The sequence below is a fragment of the Polypterus senegalus genome, chromosome 18 (assembly GCF_016835505.1).
Source record: "Polypterus senegalus isolate Bchr_013 chromosome 18, ASM1683550v1, whole genome shotgun sequence".
Classification (NCBI taxonomy): domain Eukaryota; kingdom Metazoa; phylum Chordata; class Cladistia; order Polypteriformes; family Polypteridae; genus Polypterus; species Polypterus senegalus.
Window position 1 is genome coordinate 17,760,027 of NC_053171.1, and position 25,033 is coordinate 17,785,059.

Below are 25,033 nucleotides of genomic sequence, written 5' to 3' on the forward strand. Positions count from 1 at the left end.
GGGGCTTTTTAGGGGCTCTTTGATTGAATTTTTTTCTGAGCCTCCCATTATCTTTTTCTCAATGTTATTTCTTCTGGTTTTGGGTTTTGAAGCATTCCCTAATGGCTTTTGCTTGTAAAGGTGTTAAAATAATTTTGCCTCATTTCTGAAGCCATCTTGTTTTCTCATGAGCGTCGCCATTTTGGAGTGTTTTGATTGGGAGTTACCAAGATAACAGACCAGACAGGTGCAGCTCTCAAGGTCTTTGATGTAACGGGATAAACGGTCAGCGCTGCCGTCTCGTCTTCATCTAAGACTGTAGATAAATTCTTAAAAACGTCATGGTAAAAGCTCTCCTGGTAAGCAAGGATTTTAGATTTCTCTCCTGTTTTGTGGTACAGTTGTAGTTTCCACACACTAAACGTGAATTCTTTAAAACCCCTCCACAGATTTTACACTAACCAACTACACGTTTGGCGTATCGTTTAAGCCATAAACTTTGTGCAGGACTAAAGTCATTTTTTTCCAACAATGTTCACAGACTTTTTATTGATGATATCACAAGTCCAGTGGGCCACAAGTTCACATACACTTTGTCAACTGGGCCTTTAAATAGCTTGGAAAATTCCAGAAGATGACGTCAAGCCTTTAGGCAATTAAACAATTCGCTTCAGAAGGCCAATTAGCCTAAGTGGAGTCAACGTGTGGATGGACGTTAAGGCCTACCAGCAAACTCACTGCCTCTTTGCTTGACATACCAAAGAAGTCAGAAAAAAAGTGTGGACCCCCACAAATCTGGTTCATCCTTGGGAACAATTTCCAAAGACCTGAAGGTTTCACGTTAATCAGTACAAACAATAATATTTAAGTATAAACTCCTTGGGGTCACACAGCCGTCATACTGCTCAGTAAGGAGACACATTCTGCCTCACAGAGATGAACGTATTTTGGCATGAAAAGTGCAAATCAATGCCAGAACAACAGCTAAGGACCCCGTGAAGATGCTGGAGGACGCAGGTAGACACGTATCTGCTGGGTATCCACAGTAAAGCGAGTCCTCTATCGACATAACCTGAAAGGCTGCTCAGCAAGGAAGAAGCCACTGCTGCAAAGCCACCAGAAAAAAAAAGCCAATGGCACATGGGCACCTTCTGGAGAAATGTCCTCAGGTCTGAAGACTCCAAGATCAAACTGTTTGGCCATAATGACCAACGTTATGTTTGGAGGAAAAGGGGTGAAGCTAACAAGCTAAAGATCACCATCTCAGCCATCAAGCAGTGGGGTGGGAGCATCATGTTGTTGGGGGGATTTGCTGTGTGAGAGACTGGCACACTTCACATAATAGATGGCATCACGAGGAAGGACAATGACGGAGACGTACTGCAGCAACATCTCAAGAGCTCAGCGAGGAAGCTGAAGCTCGGTCACAAATGGGTCTTCCGAATGGACAAGGACCCCCAAGCAGACGCCCACAGTTGTGGTGAAATGGCTTAAGGACAACAAGGTCAAGGAATTGGAGTGGCCATCACAAAGTCCTGACCCTCAATCCGATTGAAAATTTATGGGCAGAACTGAAGAAGCGTGTGCAAGTAAAGAGGCCTGCGAACCTGTCCCAGTTACACCAGTTCTGTCTGGAGGAGGAATGGGCCAACATGCCAGCGACTTATTGGAAGAAGATTGTGAAAGGTGACCTAAAATGTTAGGCTCATGTTAAACCATTTAAAGGTGATGCTACTAAATATTAATAAAGTGTACGGAAACTTGTGACCCACTGGCATTGAGATACAGTCACGAGAAAGTGAAATCCTCTGAGGTCTGTGAACGTTGGTGGAAAGAAATGACTTGAGTCCTGAAGAGAGTCGATGTGTTAAATTATACGTCAGATGTATAGTTTGTTAGTACAGAATTTATGGGGGGCTCATAAGGTGAGTGTTTAAGAATTCACATGAAGTGTGTGGAAACGTCTGACTTCAACTGTACCTCTGATCGTCTCATTTCTTATTCTGTCCTTTTATGTAACTCCACTCATCCATCTCCACCTTCTCATTTGTGCCTCATGAATCTTCTTCTCCTTCACTCCCATTACTGCCTGTGTCTCAGCTCCATCCATCATTGCTGGTCTTACCACAGTCTTAAAATCCTGACCTTTAACCTTCTTCTTAATTCTTTGAGCTCACAATCCTCCTGATTTCCTCATCCAATTGCTCCATCCACACTGCACTCTGTGAGTTATCTTCACATTTAATTCTCCATCTTAGGCCAGCACTGATCCTCAGTATTTAAACTTCTCCACTCTCTTCAATGGCTCTCCCTGCAGGCTAACATCTCAATCCTGATCTTCATTAACCCTCAGCCATTCTGTCTTCTTCTTATTTATCTTTAGTCCTCTATCTTTCAAAGCTCTTCTCCATTTTCCAACTTCCTCCCTCACTCACTCACTCACTCTCTCACTCACTCATTCACTCCCTCACTCTCTCACTCACTCACTCACTCACTCACTCACTCACTCACTCACTCTCTCACTCTCTCACGGCTAACATAGAGTCACTACCTGACATCAGCTGCTCAGCTTTAGGATGTAAGAGGAGAACTGGGGCACCCGAAGAACGGGGGGACATTCAGACAACACACAGCAAATGACCTGAGCTAAAGATTCCATCCCAAGACCCCCAAGCTGCCCTCCATATTTCCAAAGTGCTTTGCTCAGAGCCACATATTGAGTTTGTGCTGCCAGTTACTGTAAAATGAAATCTTTGCACTTCACAGACTACCAGGCCAAGCCCATGCCAGCTTGATATAGTGCCTTTCCTACAATGGGTCGCTCTGAGATGCCTTGCCAATCACAGCACAATGACACCCGCAGGTCTACATTTCCACACACTGGCAGGTTAAGTGACGTGTTCAGGGTCACACAGATCCTGTAAAGAGCTCTCTAGGTTACAGTGTGGATTAATAGACCTCCATCCATACTTTTTTTATATTGTTCCTTTCTCAGAGAGGATCATGATGAGGATGATGATGCTGGGCAAGCAAAGAATCAAAACGAAAATCTCTTTAAACATCTGAGAGTGGCCCTTGCAGATCTGCCTCCTGTCTTGTGCCCAGTGCTGCTTGCTGGTTTCTTGCAGCTCTAAATGAAATGAATTGTGTTTGAGAAAGTCCTGATATTTTATATTTAACTTAACAAAGCCATCACCACTAAGCCTTGTAATGAATTTGTAAAAACAAAGCTGATATAGTGCCTTTACTGGAATCCTGGAGTAGCCCCTTGTGGCACGCGGCTGGGGGTGGCACCCAGTCGGGATGCCCAGGAAGACAGGAGGAGGGCTCAGGCCTCCTCCAGACCACGAGGGGGCGACTGCCCTGGTTCCTTTGGGGCCCGTGGTTACCTCCAGGGGGCGCCCCCATGCCTGGAGAACCCTGGACCCCAGCACTTCCTGGTGTGGTGAAGATGAGTGGGGACACCCGGAGTGCTTCCAGGTATGCAGCCGGCATTTCCGCCACACTGGGGCATGTCGGTGGGAGATTTCCGGGAACACACCTGGGGCACATCCGGGTGCTTATTTAAAGGGGCCACCTCCCTTCAATCGGAGCTGGAGTCGGGTGGAAGACGGACGAGGTCGGTGAAGAGAGAGAAGGAGGCGGTCCGAAGAAGTGGCAGTGTGGTTTGGCCTGGACTTTGGGGTTTGTGGTGCACTTGGACATTGTAAATATTAGGATTAATAAACGTGTGGTGGTGATTAAAAACATGTCTGCCTGTCTGTGTCCGGGGTTCGTTCCACACCCTTAAAAAGTGCTTTACAAATCACAGCACAATGACACCATTATGTCCAGTGTCACACATGCACATCGCCTCACACCCCCTCACAGACTTGATCAAGGTATGTGATAACCCTCCAAGGCAAGAGGGGGCGCTGTCACTAACATTCTCTTTTCCTTCTCTCCCTGCAGTACAAAGAAATCACCTGGTAAGGTCACTTAGCCACGCCCCTTCCTGTCTGTGCACTTAACCCCGCCCCTTCCTGTCTGTGCACTGTAAAGAGCCCAGGCTGCCCGGAGGGAGGTGTCCTTTCCGACCTAGAGTGACCCACCAGACGGAGCTCCAAGGAATGACCCTTACTTTTGACAGCCTAAGAGACCTTGTTGTTGTTGTTGTTGTTATCGTACCCGGTGAGGTCACTTAGCCCCGCCCCTTCCTGTTCATTCATTATAAGAAGCCCTGCTGCCTGGAAGGAGGCACCTTTAACACTCCGAACGACCCGCCGGATGGAGCTCCAGTGACTGACCCCTTATTCTGCATTACTTGTATTGTTTTACCCGAGAGGTTATTTACAGTGATGAGAGGTGTGATTTTTTTTTTGGACATGGTGGCACAGTGGCTATCGCCGCTGCCACGCAGTAAGGAGACCCGGGTTCGCTTCCCGGGTCCTCCTTGCGTGGAGTTTGCATGTTCTCCCCGTGTCTGTGTGGGTTTCCTTCCCACCAGTCCAAATACATGCAGGTTAGCTGCACTGCCGATTCTAAGTGTGTGCTTGGTGCGTGGGCATGTGTGTGTGCACCCTGCGGTGGGCTGGCACCCTGCCCGGGGTTTGTTTCCTGCCTTGCGCCCTGTGTTGGCTGGGATTGGCTCCAGCAGAACCCCGTGACCCCGTAGTTAGGACATAGCGGGTTGGATAATAAATGGATGGATGGATAATTTAATTTGGACTTCTTTAATTAAATGGGATGACCTAGTTGGTGTCCCACCTTTTCATTGGTTTAGCGACCTGTCACTCCTGTGACCGGCCAAACCATATTCTCTATAAGACCATCACTGGTAGGTTAAGTGACTCTCACACACGAAGTCAGGGTCCAAGATGAATTACTTTGTCTTTACAATTCAGTGATGAGGCCACGCCAGACGTTAATAAAAAGCAACCATCCATCCATCCAAGTTCAGGACGATGAGCCCACTCTGGAAAGGTACATCCACAACCGGGATCAACCCCATCCATTCCAGGGCACACTCATGTGAACATTCCTGCTCAGTGATTCAATTCTTCCTCTTCATCTTTTCACACTTCGATATGATATAGCGTCTCTCCCTGAGCGGCCACTCATAAGGTGCTCTACAAAGCCCAGAGCACTGCTTCAATGGCGTCCATACTTCTACAGCAGGAGGAATGACAGATTAAGCGTTTTTCTTAGGGTCACCCCAGCTGACGTTTGTGCTTTAAAGTCCAAAATCCTGGCCAGTGTGTCACACTTTGTCATACTGTAATTAGATGAGAGAATGACTCTCTGTGTTTTATAGCGCCTTTCTCAAAGAGGATGATCTCCTGAAGCTCAGTAAAGCGTGCCACAATGCGACATCAGCCTCCACACTTCTACGCCCGGACTCGTGTGTGGGAATTGAAAACTGAAATGGACGACATGATATAGCGCCTTTCCTAGAGTGGCACAGGGGTTTGGCATTTGAACTTCTAACCCCGACGTTGTGGGTTCAGATCTTGCTACTGGCACTGTGTGACCACGAGCGAGTCACTTCACCCGCCTGGGCTCCAGCTGGACCAAAACCAAAGAGACCGAACCAAACGTAACCCTAACCAGGTGTAAGTCAGCTTAGCTAAAGACGTCCGCACCAAATACATCGATAATAATAAAGATGACTGCACAACACCACAATGGAGTAACAAGGTCACTCAGGGGGTCCAATCAGTGGCAGAGCTAGAGTTCATGCCGTGCTTCAACTTGTCGCCCGCCAACATATCTGAATATGTTAACCTGTTTAAACAGAAAATGAAAATGACGCACAGAGAAAAATTAAGATACTTTTTGCATAGATTTATTCATATATAGAGAAACACTAAGAATTTTTCACATATAATTATTTAGCATCAACTAGACAAGAATAGACGCACTGATAAGCCGTGTTCTGATTATTAGTTTAATATAATTACGCTGTGAAAAGCAGAACCAGTGTAGTGTACAAGTGACAGGTGGGGATGTTTTCTGCGCAGAGCAAGAACGCATCGGACTGATAACGAAACAAAATTATAAATTAGTTGGTTATCCATCCATCCAGCCATCATCCAACCCGCTATATCCTAACTACAGGGTCATGGGGGTCTGCCAGAGCCAATCCCAGCCAGCACTGGGCGCAAGGCAGGAAACAAACCCCAGGCAGGGTGCCAGCCCACTGCAGGGCACACACACGGGACAATTTAGGATCGCCAATGCACCTAACCTGCATGTCTTTGGACTGTGAGAGGAAACCCACCAGACACGGGGAGAGAACATGCAAACTCCACGCAGGGAGGACCCGGGAAGTGAACCCGGGTCTCCTTACTGCAGCAGCGCTACCCACCATGCCACCATGCCACCCTCTGTCTAATACATCCATCCATCCATCCATCCGTTATCCAAATCACTATATCCTAACTACAGGGGTCTGCTGGAGCCAATCCCAGCCAACACAGGGAGCAAGGCAGGAAACAAACCCTGGGCAGGGCGCCAGCCCACTGCAGGGCACACACACACGGGACAATTTAGAATCACCAATGCACCTAACCTGCATGTCTTTGGACTGTGGGAGGAAACCCACGCAGACACGGGGAGAACATGCAAACTCCACGCAGGGAGGACCTGGGAAGTGAACCCGGGTCTCCTTACTGCAGCAGTGCTACCCACCATGCCACCATGCCACCCTCTGTCTAATACACCATCCATCCGTTATCCAAATCACTATATCCTAACTACTATATCCTAGCTACCTGCTGGAGCCAATCCCAGCTACCACAGGGAGCAAGGCAGGAAACATCCCGAGTAGGGCGCCAGGGCACCGCAGGGCACACACTCACACACCAAGCACACACACGGGACAATTTAGGATCGCCAATGCACCTAACCTGCATGTCTTTGGACTGTGGGAGGAAACCCACCAGACACGGGGAGAACATGCAAACTCCACGCAGGGAGGACCTGGGAAGCGAACCCGGGTCTCCTAACTGCGAGGCAGCAGCGCTACCCACTGCGCCACCATGCCACCCTTGTTATTTATCTTCCTAGAAATTATAATCGGTGTAATGTTTAGGTTATTTTTGTTATTGCCTCATAAATTTCGGATGCTGTCACAGAAGGACAGTCTGAAAATTATTTTTGAGGCATTTGTGGATAAAAACCTGAGAATTTGACTTTTTTCATTTGTGGCGGACCCCAGCCGGGATGCTTGGGAGGACCGGGAGAGGGCCAATACCTCCCCTGGGCCATGAGAGGGCAGCCACCCTGGTCTGCGCATCAGGGCCACAGGATCACAGCTTAGAAGCTCATCCCTGTTGGGGGCTCGTGGGCACTGCCAGCGGGCACCTGGAAGATTATGGAGCCTTGAACTGCAGTACTTCTGGTTCTGGCAAGAAGAGATTCCAGGCAGACCCGGAGTGCTTCCGGGTGATCATGCAGCACTTCCACCACACCAGGAAGTGCCGTGAGAAGATCATCGGGAAGCACGTGGAGCACATCCGGGGCAGTAGAAAAGGGGCCGCCACGCTCCATTAGACGAGCCGGAGTCGGGAGGCAGAGGACGGAGCTTACGAGGAGAGGGGTAGAGGCGGCAGAAGACTTGAGAGAGAGAGAGAGAAAGAGAGAAAACAAGGGACTGAGTTTGGCTAATTGGGCATTGTGTGGCGCCATATAGGAGACAAACCATCAAACGTGTGTGATTATGGACGTCTGGTGTCTGTCAGTCTGTGTACGGGCGCTCAACTTCCACACATTCCTGAGTGATATTTTTCCAAACGCTGCTGCTTATACACAAATTGTACTGAGCCTTTTGGCCAATAATGCCACCCCCAGAAATGCCACCCCCTCCACCCGCCCCTAGCTGCACCACTGGGTCCAATCCATCAAGCCCGGGCCTCCTCCTGGTCTTCCTCAGTGTCCCCTCATTGGCCTGCAGTGCGTGCTTATTCATCAAGTCACAGCAAACCAAATCAAATCTATTGATTGGCTATTTATAGCGTCGCCACGTGAAGACCACGCTGACCCGCCAGTGACTTTTAGGACGTCGACCCAATTTTTCTAGGAAGTGATTTACAGCCGCTGGCTTTCCTCAGAGCTTTAAACTTCATGCCTGCCTCCTTCAGTGCAAGGCTCTCAAATTATACACGTTACGTTGATGAGTGTAAGGCACTACATCCTGGACATTTTCCTACTAGAGTCAGTAACCAGCTGTTGACAGGAGGACCCTGTGTGGCCTCCTTCACTTAGCGCACGTGTGCAACGCTCTGATGAAAAGCACGGCCTTCAGCGGGGCGGCGCACACCACCTGAGTGGCAAACAACAGACGCAGGTGCCACTCAAGCAAGCCCACGTGTGCCGCAGGGACAGCGAATTACATAAGGAAAAGGGAATTGTGGGTTGCCATTGTCGTGTGTTGTAGGGGTGACATGGTGGCGCAGTGGTTAGTGCAGCTGTCTTGCCGCTTCAGAGAGCAGCAAAAGAGTGGCACAGTGGTCAGTAACCTCCACTTTCAGAGTATCAGGTTCAAATCCAACATCCTAGCACAGTCCGTGTGGCTGTGCCATGTTCCCCCTGTGTGTCCTCCTACATATGCATTCTAAGGTAGGTGGTGTGTGCGGATGTGTGTGAATCCTGTACCATCACAGACCATGCCAACCGGGCATACGCAACTGAGGTCTGTAGCTGAAGTCAGATATCTACACACACTTGGGGTGAATTCTTTAACACTCACTTTAAAAGCCCTCCACAGATTTTACACTAAATATCAATGCCAACTATACGTTTGGCATATTGTTTAAGACAGCGGCAGTCGGGCATAAGCCGTTTAATTCAACAATGCTCACAGACTGAGCTCAGAGTATTTCACTTTTTATTGACGACATCACAAGTCCAGTGGGCCACAAGTTCACATACACTTTGTCAACTGGGCCTTCTGGAATTTTTTTTCTGAGCCTCCCATTATCTTTTTCTCAATGTTATTTCTTCTGGTTTTGGGTTTTGAAGCATTCCCTAATGGCTTTTGCTTGTAAAGGTGTTAAAATAATTTTGCCTCATTTCTGAAGCCATCTTGTTTTCTCATGAGCGTCGCCATTTTGGAGTGTTTTGATTGGGCGTTACCAAGGTAACAGACCAGACAGGTGCAGCTCTCAAGGTCTTTGATGTAACGGGATAAACGGTCAGCGCTGCCGTCTCGTCTTCATCTAAGACTGTGGATAAATTCTTAAAAACGTCCTGGTAAAAGCTCTCCTGGTAAGCAACTTTAGATTTCTCTCCTGTTTTGTGGTACAGTTGTAGTTTCCACACACTAAACGTGAATTCTTTAAAACCCCTCCACAGATTTTACACTAACCAACTACACGTTTGGCGTATCGTTTAAGCCATAAACTTTGTGCAGGACTAAAGTCATTTTTTTCCAACAATGTTCACAGACTTTTTATTGATGATATCACAAGTCCAGTGGGCCACAAGTTCACATACACTTTGTCAACTGGGCCTTTAAATAGCTTGGAAAATTCCAGAAGATGACGTCAAGCCTTTAGGCAATTAAACAATTCGCTTCAGAAGGCCAATTAGCCTAAGTGGAGTCAACGTGTGGATGGACGTTAAGGCCTACCAGCAAACTCACTGCCTCTTTGCTTGACATACCAAAGAAGTCAGAAAAAAAGTGTGGACCCCCACAAATCTGGTTCATCCTTGGGAACAATTTCCAAAGACCTGAAGGTTTCACGTTAATCAGTACAAACAATAATATTTAAGTATAAACTCCTTGGGGTCACACAGCCGTCATACTGCTCAGTAAGGAGACACATTCTGCCTCACAGAGATGAACGTATTTTGGCATGAAAAGTGCAAATCAATGCCAGAACAACAGCTAAGGACCCCGTGAAGATGCTGGAGGACGCAGGTAGACACGTATCTGCTGGGTATCCACAGTAAAGCGAGTCCTCTATCGACATAACCTGAAAGGCTGCTCAGCAAGGAAGAAGCCACTGCTGCAAAGCCACCAGAAAAAAAAAGCCAATGGCACATGGGCACCTTCTGGAGAAATGTCCTCAGGTCTGAAGACTCCAAGATCAAACTGTTTGGCCATAATGACCAACGTTATGTTTGGAGGAAAAGGGGTGAAGCTAACAAGCTAAAGATCACCATCTCAGCCATCAAGCAGTGGGGTGGGAGCATCATGTTGTTGGGGGGATTTGCTGTGTGAGAGACTGGCACACTTCACATAATAGATGGCATCACGAGGAAGGACAATGACGGAGACGTACTGCAGCAACATCTCAAGAGCTCAGCGAGGAAGCTGAAGCTCGGTCACAAATGGGTCTTCCGAATGGACAAGGACCCCCAAGCAGACGCCCACAGTTGTGGTGAAATGGCTTAAGGACAACAAGGTCAAGGAATTGGAGTGGCCATCACAAAGTCCTGACCCTCAATCCGATTGAAAATTTATGGGCAGAACTGAAGAAGCGTGTGCGAGTAAAGAGGCCTGCGAACCTGTCCCAGTTACACCAGTTCTGTCTGGAGGAGGAATGGGCCAACATGCCAGCGACTTATTGGAAGAAGATTGTGAAAGGCGACCTAAAACGTTAGGCTCATGTTAAACCATTTAAAGGTGATGCTACTAAATATTAATAAAGTGTACGGAAACTTGTGACCCACTGGCATTGAGATACAGTCACGAGAAAGTGAAATCCTCTGAGGTCTGTGAACGTTGGTGGAAACAATTAGGTTAACCCTACACAGAGTCGATGTCTTAAACGATACGTCAGATGTATAGTTTGTTAGTACAGAATTTATGGGGGGCTCATAAGGTGAGTGTTGAAGAATTCACTATTGATGACTTAGACCGCCAGCACAACTAGTCCACCTTAATAAAAGGACACGTGTCTGTCTGTGTGTCCGTCTGCTATGTCTCTGCTTTCCAACAGATGGCGTGTCACAGACATGAGCACTGCTTTTGCGAATCTCACACCCAATGGCATGCAACAGAGACACAGCACCCTGACGGACAGGCGGCACTGCTAACGTTCATGCTGAGGTCTGCGCTGATTTGGGTTTCAACCCGTTCTTAGATGGGTGACACAGCTAGAGACCCCCTAAAGCTGTAACTATAACAGATTACACCGGTGTTCATGTTTAAGATGAAAAGACCTGCTTTACACTCCTTCTTCCAACAAACAGCACATCAAGAAGCAGAATAAGGGAAAAATCCCAGTGTGCTGAGCTTTAATACCCTCCCACCATTGCTAAAGACCCTTCAGGCAATTAAATGGCAGCCTCGTGTGGACCACCAGAGTTGTAAAATGAGGCAGAATTGAGACCAGCTGTATAAAAGCAATAATGAGAGAAAAATAACAGACACGTCATGTGGTAGAAGAATACAGAGCTGGGCAGGAGGGGGCGCTATACTGTGTAAACACTGACCCTCACATCCCAGAATCCTTTGCTTCCCGTGTCCGTCTGGGATTGCGTGCTACAAAAAAAATGAAAATGCTAAGGAGCTGACTGAGAGCGCACAACTCGACCCTCATTCTGACCCTCAATTCTCAGGTGCTGCCCCTTTCCAAGCCCACAAAACTGTCCTCTTCCCACAATGCACCTGTCTCCACTTCTGGACCTCAATGGCCATCGGGCCTTTTACTTGATGAAGGTGAATTACATCTACAACGCCAGGTTTAAATTTTCCAGCCTCCGTGTAATAAAGATTTCTGGGGTCACTTAACTCCTAACTCATCTATTTCGGGGTCCTAAATGCTCGGAGGTGACTTTGTAGCAATCCCCTCTCAGCTTAATCGGCTATGGCAATGCGCCACTAGGGGGAGCACCGAAGTGACGTCTTTATCAGCGTTCCGATGGTGGTCTGGGCAGAACTGAGCAAAGAGGCTTAATCCACACTGAGGGGTCCCAAAATGGCCGATGTGCCCAGGCCGTCCTCCTCTAGAATTCCAAACCACAAGGCAGGAATCTGCATTTCCTTTGACGGCACCAGTTCTGACATTCCTACAGATCAACTTGCCGACAGAACATTTTGTCACATCCATCCACCTGTTGGCACACTCTGTACTCAGCTCTGTCGGGTAATTCAGTCCTAAGAAATAACACGACACCGGCTTGGGGGGCCACGCAACAGGAGGGCACAGTCTGTGACGTCCATTGAAGCAGGCCGAGCAGTTAAAGACGTGAAGGACTTATCAGACGTCAGCTGAGCGGAGACTCATGACACGACGCGAGACGCTCCGAGTTCACCCAGTGAGAGCGGTGTGGGCTGACGCCGAAGTCTTAGCGCTGCATAAACAGCACAACTAGACGGTAATATTTCTCTGTGTTTGTGACGCTTCCTTACACTTTACTGTCAATTAGAGCCCAAAGTGCTGATGCGGTAACGGCTACCAGTGTGCCAGTCTCACAGTTAAAAAGTGGAGGGGTGGTGTGGGCAGGGCCTGAAAATGTACACAGCGACAAGAAGAAGGGGATCAAAGCAAAGACCACCAGCACCACTGCCCCACACACACAAAGGGTAGAGGGGTCTGCTTGGGCAGAAGAAGTGGCAGGTAGTCTGAAAACCAGGGTGGGGGCTCCAACTAGGGCTCAGGCCTTGGGGCTAAAGTGTCACCTTATAGAGCACCAACCAAGTGCCATTGTTTAGGAGCAGAGAAAGATTAAGCGACTCCTACCAGGTCAAGCAGTGAGGCCGAACATCAGACTCTTATTTTATATAGCGCCTTTGTTGGGTGGACCCCATCCCATGGTGTTTATCACCAGGACACTTTTAGAAATGACAAATTCACTTCAGAACAAACTGTAAGTAGGACAGCAATGGCACCTGTGCCCGTTACATGACAGATAGATAGATAGATAGATAGATAGATAGATAGATAGATAGATAGATAGATAGATAGATAGATAGATAGATAGATAGATATGAAAGGCACTATATAATAGATAGATAGATAGATAGATAGATAGATAGATAGATAGATAGATAGATAGATAGATAGATGTGAAAGGCACTATATAATAGATGGATAGATAGATAGATAGATAGATAGATAGATAGATAGATAGATAGATAGATAGATAGATAGATATGAAAGGCACTATATAATAGATAGATAGATAGATAAATAGATAGATAGATAAATAGATAGATGGATAGATGGATGTGAAAGGCACTATACAGTATAATAGATAGATAGATAGATAAATAGATAGATATGAAAGGCACTATATGATAGATAGATAGATAGATAGATAGATACTTTATTAATATAGCACCTTTCCATCATGAGCTTCATCCTATGGTGTTTAATAAGGCACACTTACCTATTAAGATCAGACCATAAGTTTCAGCCTGCTATTCAACCTGTGCCTTTAACATAATATAGCGCCTTTGTGCACTGAACTCCATCCCGTGGTGTTTAACAAACACACTGCTCTATACTGATTATTTTAGTTAACCCACCGGAGAACAGACTGTATGGTACAGCCAGCTATTGAACCTGTGCCTTTAACTTAATATAGCGCCTTTTACGCTGAACTCCATCCCGTGGTGTTTAACACGGTACACTTATTACAAGTTAGCTGACTCGCCTAAGAACAGAAAGTCAATTACAGCCAGCAGTGCCAGTTTGGAGCTCTAGGCGGGGTGGACAGACGTCGCCCCTTGTAGCCCATAGCGGGTAGTCTGTACTCTTAGACCCTATGGTCGGTTCTCCCCTCAGTGTCCAAAGCATGCGCTCCTTCAGTTGGACAAACCCTTTGTGTATATACTGCGGATTTTAAGGAAATTAACCTGACTATCTGACTGGGGGTCACAGATGGCTGCAGCTCTCCCCAGCAGCACTGAGCACAAGGCAGGAACCAGCCAGAGTTATTTTATACACCTAAACTGTAAGTAAGACAGCTATTGAACTGGTGTCCTTTGCTTAATATAGCGCCTTTCCATGGTGAGCTTCATCCTATGGTGTTTAACAAGGCAAACTTATCTATTAAGATCAGACTGTAAGTTTCAGCCAGCTATTGAACCTGTGTCCATCACTTAATATAGCGCCTTTGTATGTTGATCCCTTACTCATGGTGTTTATGTTAGCTGACTCACCCGAGAGCAGAACATAAATTACAGCCAGCAGTGCCAGTTTGGAGCTCTAGGCGGGGTGGACAGACGTCGCCCCTTGTAGCCCATAGCGGGTAGCCTGTACTCTTAGACTCTACGACCGGTTCTCCCCTCAGTGTTCAAAGCACAAACCCCTTGTGTATATACTGTGGACTTTAAGGAAATTAACCTGGCTATCCGACTGGGGGGGTCACAGAGGGCTGCAGCCCACCCCAGCAGCACTGAGCAGAAGGCAGGAACCAGCCAGAGTTATTTTACACATCTAACATTACCAAACCCGCCTAATTCAAGTGAGGGCCATGGGCAGTGCCAAGTTTATCCCATCAAGGCAGGAAAGATTCATGGACAGGATGCCAGACCACTGAGGGTGCACTCTGACACACCCCACAGTGCAAATCTGAAATGACCCATTAATCTAACACATATGGCCTTAGTGATGTGGAAGGAAGACCTAAAAAGGAGAACACACAAAGTCTACACAAAAAAACATCCAATTGTGGGATTTGAACCCTGCAGCAGCTCTAGTCTCTACACCACTTAATGCTAATCATTTGATGTTTGCCCATTCCAAGGCAGTGCTTATCCACCTTAACAAAAGGACAAGTGTCTGTGGACCTGTGTGTCTGTCTGTCTCTGTGCCTCTGTCATTTCAACAGATAGCACATCACAGACATTTGTTGTAATAAACTGCATTGCATTTTGTATTCCAACAGACGGCGCATCACAAACATTTATAGTAATAAAACACATTGCATTGGTTATTCCAACAGATGGTGCATTGAAAAAATATGTAGGATTAAAATGCATTTCACTTGTTATTCTAACAGATGTCACATTGCAAACATTTGTAGCGATAAAATGCAAAGCATTCCTTATTCCAACAGATGGCACATCACAAACATTTGCTGTAATAGAATGATTGTATTTGTTATTCCAACAGATGGCACATCACAAACATTTGCAGTAATAGAATGAATTGCATTTGTTATTTCAACAGATGGCGCATCACAAATATTAACAGTGCTTTTACAAATTCCTCACCAATTGGCATATAACATGTGCTTTTTTGTCCTTCTAACAGGTGATGCAAGACAAACATTTACAATACATTTTATACAAATGTGTGTGATGCGCCATCTGTTGAAATGAAAAATGCAATGTGTTTTATTTCTACATAAATTACAAAATAAATTCACAATACAATTAATCAGTGTTGATTAATTAGATTTCAACCCGTCTTGGATGTGCAGCACAGCTAGTGCCATTATAAAATAACCGTTCATTCATGAAATAAAAATATAATCACTTAAACCCTCTCCATGAGAACTGCTATTTAGTTAGCAGCATTGACGACTCTTTAATTGGCATGGTATGAGTGGGCTGCTCTGACGTCCTGGCACTCCCTCAAGGTAGGATTTGAATTAAGTGTGTTTGGTATTGCAAAGAAGGAAGGAAGGAAGGAAGGAAGGAAGGAAGGATGGATGGATGGTTAATGGTTTTATTAAAACTGGGAGAACTGGGAGTACTGCTGGCTGCATGTCCTGCACTCAGTGTTATCTATGTGGCTTCTCCATCCTCCCAAATCTTCAAGGACAAGTGCTCTGGGTGTGGAGAGGCAACCTGAACTGGCTCAAATGTGGGTGCAGGGTTCAACCTGAGTGGGCACTACAGTGGACTGGCACCCCATTCAGCGAATGGCTCTCACCTTGAGCCACATGCTGCCAGGCTTGACTTTGCTGACGATGCTGTGATCTTCGATGGAGGCTCTGATGGGTGCTCTTGAGAGACTGGGTGAGGGGTCCGAGTGTCTGGGCTTGTGAGGGTCCTGATAAAAACCAACATCCAGGCCTTTAATGAGCTCTTGGGCACGGCCATCAGCAGTGTGTCTGTCTGCGGAGAGAGAGTGTCGACCTCGTCGAGAGGTTTATGACATTCATGTCTCTGGTGACATGAGACAAAAGCCAAAGTGGTCCCAGTGCAAGACCCCTCAAATGACCCCCCAAAACCACTGGCAGAGGACCTGAAAAATAAGGAAGGAAAAGCAACAACGAAAAACAAGACCAGCCAAGCATGGCTGAGAATAAAATGTCCCTACATTGATGGATTAAAGGCCAGAAGTCCACGTGACCGTCATCATCAAGTCCTTCCGTGAGAATCCTGAATACCATGAGGACTGACTGAGGTCATTGCCTAGAGGGGGCTGGGTGGTCTCGTGGCCATTTTATTTTTTCTGCAGCCGTCTGGAGTTATTTTTTTGTGTTTTTTTCTGTCCTCCCTGACCATCGGACCACCTTACTCTTATTCTACGTTAATCAGTGTTGTCTTATTCTAATTCTTACTTTGTCTTTTATTTCTCTTTTCTTCATCATGTAAAGCACTTTGAGCTCCATTTTCTGTATGAAAATGTGCTCTAGAAATGAATGTTGTTGTATTGTTTAAATTACCAGTAAACCAGTCTGTGTATACACACTCACTGGGCCAAAGACTAGGACCACCCGTCCACCCATGAAATGATCTGATGAGGCAATCGTGTGGCGTAGTTTGTGTGAAAGGCGTTTCGAAACGTTGAATTGAACACTTGGACCACTTTGGGCAGGGGTGTCGAACTCCAGTCCTGGTGGGCCGCAGTGGCTGCAGGTTTTCATTCTAACCCTTTGATTAATTAGTGACCAGTTTTTGCTGCTAATTAACTTGTTTTGCCTTCATTTTAATTCACTTGTCTCAGACCCCTTAGTTGTTTCTTTTTCCTTAATTAGCAGCCAAACAATAAGAAGACACAAAACAAGAGCAGCTCACCTGTGCCCATCACGCAATATCTGCAAATAAAGAAAGGTGAAGGTGGTCTCAGTAAGGATGAGCTCGCAGCTCAACAAAACGTTTTGATGATGGTCTTGGAAGTAATCAGCAGTGCTCTCCCCTCCACTTCTCTTCCCCTCGTATACTGAGATATGGAGATGGATATGTGATCCATCCATCCATCTATCGTCCAACCCACTGTATCCTAACACAGGGTCATGGGGGTCTGCTGGAGCCAATCCCAGCCAGCACAGGGTGCAAGGCAGGAATAAACCTCGGGCAGGGCGCCAGCCCACCACAGGACACACACACTCACACACACCACACACATACCAGGGACAATTTAAGATCGCCAATGCACCTGACCTGCATGTCTTTGGACTGTCGGAGGAAACCATGAAGACACGGGGAGAACATGCAAATGAACCTGGGGCTCCTAACTGTGAGGCAGCAGCGCTACCCACTGTGCCACCGTGCCGCCCACACATTAAAGAACCACCAACAACCAATCAAATCAAATTAATAGTATATTGAACAATTATTATAAAAGTAAAGGTGAACAAATCAGACTATGTAGCTGCATGAATAAAAAGTAAAGCACCACTTCCAGTTAGCGGAGAAATTGAGCAAAAGACGATAGAAATCTACATCTTGTACCGAATACTTGTAAGCAAAATGTGGTTAACCAAAGTGACAGCAAACTCAAGTTATCGTGTTTACACACACAGGCACACACACACACACACACTGACAGACAGTCAGACAGACAGACAGACGCAGACAGACAAACACACACACACACGCACACAGAAAGACACACGCAGACAGACAGACAGAAAGACACACGCAGACAGACAGACACACACAGACAAAGACACAGACACACGCAGACACACAGACACACAGAGACAGACAGAAAGACACACAACACACACTGACACACACAAACAGAAAGACACACACACACAGACAGACAGACAGACACACAGACAGACAGTCAGTCAGACACACAGACAGACAGACACAGACAGACAGACACACACACAGACACAGACAGACAGACACACAGACAGACAGACACACAGTCAGTCAGACAGACAGACACACACACAGACACAGACAGTCAGACAGACACACAGACAGTCAGACAGACAGACACACAGACAGACACAGACAGTCAGTCAGACAGACACACAGACACACACAGACACAGACAGACAGACAAACAGTCAGACATCATTCCAGAAATGGTCTTTTCTGACTCATGCAGGTCTAAAACACTGAAATTCATCAAAATCTCGAAACTGAATTTTTGGACAATTCCAATACTTTGCATATGAAAAATTAAAAAGAGAAAATCAACAGATCTGGAAATGTCTGCTGTGGCAGAATGAGAGCAGCAATGAGCCACAGAATTAAATAACGGGTTTAATTAACAGCAAAAATCAACTTCCCATTAAGAGACTGGTTGGAGTGAAACTGGTTGGAGTTTGAAGCCCCAGTTTAGCTGGTCATCTGCTTCACGTCTCATTTCTGTTTGGCTGCCATTTAATAAAGAAAAGAATCAACTCAGAGGACTGAATCCTTATAAGCAGGGCTCTTAAAATGAAGGGACAAGAAGTTAACTAGCAGTGAGAACTGGTCACTGATTAGGGACAGAGTGAGAATGAAAACCTGCAGCCACCGCGGCCCACCAGGCCCGAGTCAGACTTAGGGTTTAAGGGGCTCCTGCAGATGTGGGTCAGCAGCTTCACTTCACGCTCACAGCAAACACCCGGATGCGCTGATAACGCATCGCCGCTACCACCACACAATGAACCACCGGCGTCAAGCCCTTCAAAACCCCAGAATGGGCCTGTGACCTGAGTGTTGGTGCCAGACAGGCTCGTCTGAGTACTGAGAATGAAGTGAAAAATGAAAAAGAGCTCAGCGGGTGGCAGTTCTGTGGAGAGAAACACCTGGTAGAAGAGAGCGGCCAGACGGGTACGAGCTGACAGGACGGCTCCACTAAATCAGAGGACCACTCTGTACACCTCAGAAAGCACAACACATCAAACTCTGAGGCAGATGGACTACAACAGCAGAAGACCACTTTGGGGTTCATTCCTGCCCGCCAAGAACAGAAAGCTGAGACTGCAATGGGCACAGAATGACCAAAACTGGGCAACTGAAGACTGGAGGAATGTGAACTTGTCTGACGGCTCTCAATTTCTACCGAGACACATAGGGGGTAGGAAGCCAACAGCAGGAATCCAAACACCCAACCGGCCAACAGGCTTCTGCTGGTGGTGATGGTGGGGGGCATGTTTCCTTGGCACACTTTGGGTCTGTTAATACCCATCAATCATCACTTGAATTGTTGTTGGACACATGCATTTATCCATCTTCTAATGGTTACCTCCAGCAAACTGGTCTCGTGAACAAGACAGTGCTCTTCAGCGGCCTTCCCAGTCACCAGATCTGGGATGTGGAAGGACAGGAGATACGCAGCCTGAATGTGCAGCTGACAAACCTGCAAAAATAGTGTGCTGTAATCATGTCAACGTGGACCAGAATCTCAGAAGAACGTTTCCAGCATCTCGACGAAGCCATGCCGTGAAGAACTGAGGCTGATTCACTCGATGTTAGCGCAGAGTTCCTAATAACTTGCCCAGTGGGTGTAGGAGAAGGGTCCAGCTGAAGACCTGCGCAGGAGGAGCTCCACCAAACCGCAAATCAGATTGCATGTTTAGGTCACATGGCTTACACGAGTCAGTCGTACTGGGAGCCACGCCCACTGCCAGACACGCCCACTCGACAGCCCCCACAACCCTACTCTTAACCACAGCGTAAGAACGAAACGCAAGGCACGTGTTGTGGAAGACACAAATGACGTTTCGTATAACATCACTGAGGTGGAATTTAAAGGACGCTTAACATCATCGCTCTGCAATGGAGCTCTGCAGCTGGAGTGGAGCAAATAGGCGTATAGAATACAGGATCTGTCACCAAGCAGCACGGCCATACAGCACTCGGTCATCCGAAGGAGTCCAAACTGGAGCGTTTAGAACTTGGTGAACATCGAGCCAGTCGGGGATTCTCAACTCTATAGGTATGTGGCTCACAATACTCATGTAGATAGATAGATAGATAGATAGATAGATAGATAGATAGATAGATAGATAGATAGATAGATAGATAGATAGATATGTGAAAGGCACTATATGATAGATAGATAGATAGATAGATAGATAGATAGATAGATAGATAGATAGATAGATAGATAGATAGAAAGCATATATGATAGATCTCTCAAATTGTAGAACATCAGAACACTCTGCACGAGAACAGGCCATTCAGCCCAACAAAGCTCGCCACTCCTGTCCATTTATTTCTTCCAAAAAACATCAAGTCGAGTTTTGAAAGTCCCTAACGTCTTACTGTCTACCACACTACTTGGTCGTTTATTCCAAGTGTCTATCGTTCTTTGTGTAAAGAAAACCTTCCTAATGTTTGTGCGAAATTTACCCTTAACAAGTTTCCAACTGTGTCCCCGTGTTCTTGATGAGCTCATTTTTAAGTCACCATCTCGATCCACTGCACTAATTCCCTTCATCATTTTAAACACTTCAGTCAGGTCTCCTCTTAATCTTCTTTATCTTAAACTGTAAAGGCTCAGCTCTTTTAATCTTTCCTCATAACTCAACCCCTGTAGACCTGGAATCAGCCTAGTCGCTCTTCTCTGGACTTTTTCTTGTGCTGCTCTATCCTTTTTGTAGCCTGGAGACCCAAACTGTGCCCAGGACTCCAGATGAGGCCTCACCAGTGTGTTATAAAGCTTGAGCAGAACCACCTGTGACTTGTACTGCACACATCAAGGCGCTATATAACCTGACATTCTGTTAGCCTTCTTAATGGCTTCTGAACACTGTTGGGAAGTCGATAGCTTAGAGTCCACTACAACTCCTAAATTCTTCTCATAAGGTGTACTCTTGATTTTCCGACCATCCCTTGAGTATTCAAACCTCACATTTTTACTTCCTATGTGTAATTCTTTACATTTACTGACATTAAATTTCATCTGCCACAAGTCCGTCCAATCCTGTATGCTGTCCAAGTCCTCCTATAATGATATAACGGATTCCAAATTATCTGCTAATCCACCTATTTTGGTATCATCTGCAAACTTAACCAGCTTGTTATTTATATTGCTATCTAAATTATTTATCTGGTCCTGGTGATTTGTTTGATTTCAGCTTATTTTCTTCTCCCTCTACAATTTCCAAATCCCTCAGTCCCTCCTTAGTAGTCCCTGTTACTGCTCTGAGGTTATCCACTTGCTCACTTGTAAACACCTCAGAAAAATGTAAGTTTAGGTCACCCGCTATTTCATTGCCTGTATCTTTTAATTCTCCTTTACTATTTCTGATACACTTGACCTCCTCCTTGACTGTTTTACTTACTACTAAAATACTGAAAGAATCTCTTCAGGTCGTTTTTCGCCTTATCTGCTATATTCCTCTCCAGCAGTCTTTGAGCCTCCCTGATATCCTTCTTAATGGTTGCCCTCATGTTCTCAGACGCTCTACGATTCACTTTGCAGTCATTAGTCTTGTATGCCTTAGAAAGCAGTTTTTTCCTTTGCAACTTCTTTTTTTAAAATCTTTATTAATCCACCGTAATATTTTTTAAATTTCCTATTAATTCCAAGTTTAGTTATGTATCTGTCCTGCATTACATGTAACACATTTTTAAACTGTTCCACTGCTCCTCGACTGTCTCCACATTTAAAAGCTTATCCCAGTGTATCCTACTTAGACTTTGTCGCATCTGCTCAAAATTAGCCTCACCAAAGTTCAACTTCACAATTTCAGTCTTTGCATCTGCACTCTTACAAAATACTGAGAACTGTATTATATCATGGTCACGTGACCCTATATAGGAAAGGCACTATATGATAGATAGATAGATAGATAGATAGATAGATAGATAGATAGATAGATAGATAGATGTGAAAGGCACTATATTATAGATAGATAGATAGATAGATAGATAGATAGATAGATAGATAGATAGATAGATAGATAGATAGATAGATATGAAAGGCACTATATAATAGATAGATACAGGCAGCGTGCAGGTTTCTTCTCTCCAACGCAGACAGATACACTTTTTCTCATTCACACGTCTGCACTCACCTCTCCATCAGTGATGGAAAATCTTAAACAGATGGGGTAAAAATTGCATACGAGGACACAACGCAAATTTTCACCTTTATAGGGATTCTTCGTGTTCAGGGCAGTTGGATGACGCAGCAGTTAGCGTTGCTGCATTTGCGTTGTTGGTACAGTCTAAACAAACACATGGTTATGGTAATTGGCTATATGATAGATAGATAGATATAGGAAAGGCACTATAGAATTGATTGATATAGATAGATAGATAGATAGATAGATAGATAGATAGATAGATAGATAGATAGATAGATCCTGCTGAGGTCTCAGCACTATCTGTGTGGAGTGTGCATGTTCTCCCGGTCCTTGCCTGGCTTATACCCGGTGTCTGCCTACACCTCAAACTCCATTACCACCACTTGAGTGAAGGTGGGCACGTGTACAACCATCACAAGAAACCCAAGTCATCTGACACACGAGAGGAGGCCATTCAGCCCCACATAGCTCATCCGTCCCAATATCTCACCCAGATTCTTCTTAAAGGTTCTCAAGGTTTCTGTTTCCTCTGTGATGAGTGGCCGTCATCTCCACAGCCAGTTTACCACTGAGGCTGCTGTGAAAAGTCCTGACACCCTGAGACCCCCAGGATTGCACAAAGCAGGTTTAGGAAAACCCTTTGATGGGTGTTATTTCATTATCATCAGACGATTGTTGAAAAATGTGTCATCTGTGTGATTCCTAACAATGTCCAACCTAAGGAGAAGACTCTGTCAGTCAGCATCATTTCCTAATCCGCTTTGTCCTAAACAGGGTCGTTGGGGGTCTGCTAGAGCCTATCCCAGCTATAGCACAGAGTGCAAGGTGGGGAACAAACCCTGGACGGGACGCCAGTCCATCACAGAGAATAAGAGTACCATGTAGTAATAAAACGGGCTGCCCACTACTTCGCTTACAGGGCTCCTAAATAACTGGGTGTAACCATCTCTTGCAAACGTTTCTCTGACCCCGCAGGACTCCAAAGTCCACTTCAAGCCTGTGCAAAACAGATCCGATTATCTCATTACTAAGCAACGACATTGCCCCTATAAGACTTTCCCTGTAATTAGAATGCCAAGAGCAGTTAGGCTGAACTCCTTATGAATCCAAACTGCAGCGTTTAGAACTTGGTGCATATCGAGCCAGTGGGGGATTCTCAACTCCATTTGTATGTGGCTCGTGTTGCTCGTTCGGCTTAGGTGGACGCGATGGAGCTCCAGCGGCTCCATGTGCATTTTTATAAAGAAAAACGCCACGGAAGGCAAAGATTCTTAGAGGCGAAACGTTAGCGCGTAGCGATTTTGAAATTGTGTCGCGGTGACTGACATGTTTCCAGCGGTGCACGTGGGGTCGTTGTCCTAAAATCAAGGAGATGCTGCTGCTGCTGCCACTGCCGCCGCTGCTTCTAGGCTTACGCGTGAAAGAAAGCGAGCTTCGCTTCTGCCCGAGCTCTGGAGCTGCTCCATGCGCCTGGCCCTCGTAGGATCGGGCGACGTCCTTGAGAGCGCTGGACATGCCCACCCCATGCCACCTTCTGGAGTCCCGCTACTCAGACGAGAACAATGCTCAGAGGGAAAGTGTCAATCAGCGGCGCGCACGTGACGGCCTGCGCTCGGCTCAAAGTTTACAGAAGGAGAGCTATCGTTCCCACGAGAGGAGGCCGTTCACCCTCACGAAGAAGAACCTGAATCGGGAAAGTTTACATGTGCCTTCTCCGCCGAGACACGAAATAGGATGGCAGATCCTGTCCGCCAACTCCATCCCCACCTCCCGATCGCGCAGCCCGCACTCCTCACATCCCAATGGAGCGGAGATGCTCTACGTTATTACACACACACACACCGAGGATGGTGTGGGCTGGCAGTTAGCAGCTCACCTACCTTGGGGGTCCGAACGATGCCACAAGACACCGGCCACCAGCGCGTGCTGGGCAGCAAGTCGATAGCTCGCTCAACCGATCGCGATAACGCTCAGAACCAAAGCTCTCGTGCTGTCATTCCCACACACACACAGGCACATCCACTGTGCAAAACCAAACACCCCCCCTCCACACACACATACACACACGCGTCCCACCGTGAGTCTACGAGGACAAAATGAAGACTACAGGTCTGACCTATTCAGCGAGAGCCGCTCCGTCAGGCGCAGAGTGTCCCTTGAAAAGCCGCACCGGCTCACCCCCTTCTGTCTCCTCTTTGAATGGAAATTGACACATTGTGTTTCACTGCAGCAGCGGCGTCGGCGGGAGTGCGCGCGATCGGCCACGCGCCCGCACAGCTACTCGCACGGCACACTGTGCTGTCCTTCTGACACGCTCAGTGCGGAAACAGGTCGCTCCAGAGGAGAGAGAGAGAGAGAGAGAGAGAGAGAGAAGCGCGGAGCAGAGGCAACCCACCGCCTCGCGGACAAGAAGACAGTCGGGCAGGCAGCGCGCAGGTTTCTTCTCTCCAACGCAGACAGATACGCTTTTTCTCATTCACACGTCCGCACTCACCTCGCACTCAGTAATGGAAAATCTTAAACAGATGGGGTAAAAATTTCATACGAGGACACGACGCACATTTTCACCTTTATAGGGATTCTTCGTGTTCAGGGCAGTTGGATGACGCAGCAGTTAGCGTCGCTGCATTTGCGTTGTTGGTACAGTCTAAACAAACACATGGTTAAGGTAATTGGCCAGGTACTGTGAGGATGATGTGATGAAGTGGCAGCACTTGCAGGCTTGATAGATATAGGAAAGGCACTATAGAGCTGATTGATATATAAATATATATATATAGAGAGAGACAGATAAATAGAGATAGAAAAGGCACTATAGAATTGATAGATAGATAGATAGATAGATAGATAGATAGATAGATAGATAGATAGATAGATAGATAGATAGGACACTATATAATAGAGATAGGAAAGGCACTATATAATAGATAGATATAGAAAAGGCACTATATAATTGATA

General features: G+C 46.3%; 1 protein-coding gene across 3 annotated transcripts in view; it reads right to left on the reverse strand.

Annotated features, from left to right (window-relative positions):
* tmem229b (transmembrane protein 229B) overlaps positions 1-24,379 on the reverse strand; it is a 65,237-nt gene extending 40,858 nt beyond the window's left edge. For all 3 annotated transcript variants that reach the window (XR_005631305.1, XM_039741773.1, XM_039741772.1), the window contains exon 1: positions 24,191-24,379. The gene's annotated coding sequence lies outside the window, so the exon portion shown is untranslated. The remainder of the gene's footprint in view (positions 1-24,190) is intronic.
* Between the last annotated feature and the right edge of the window lie 654 nt (positions 24,380-25,033).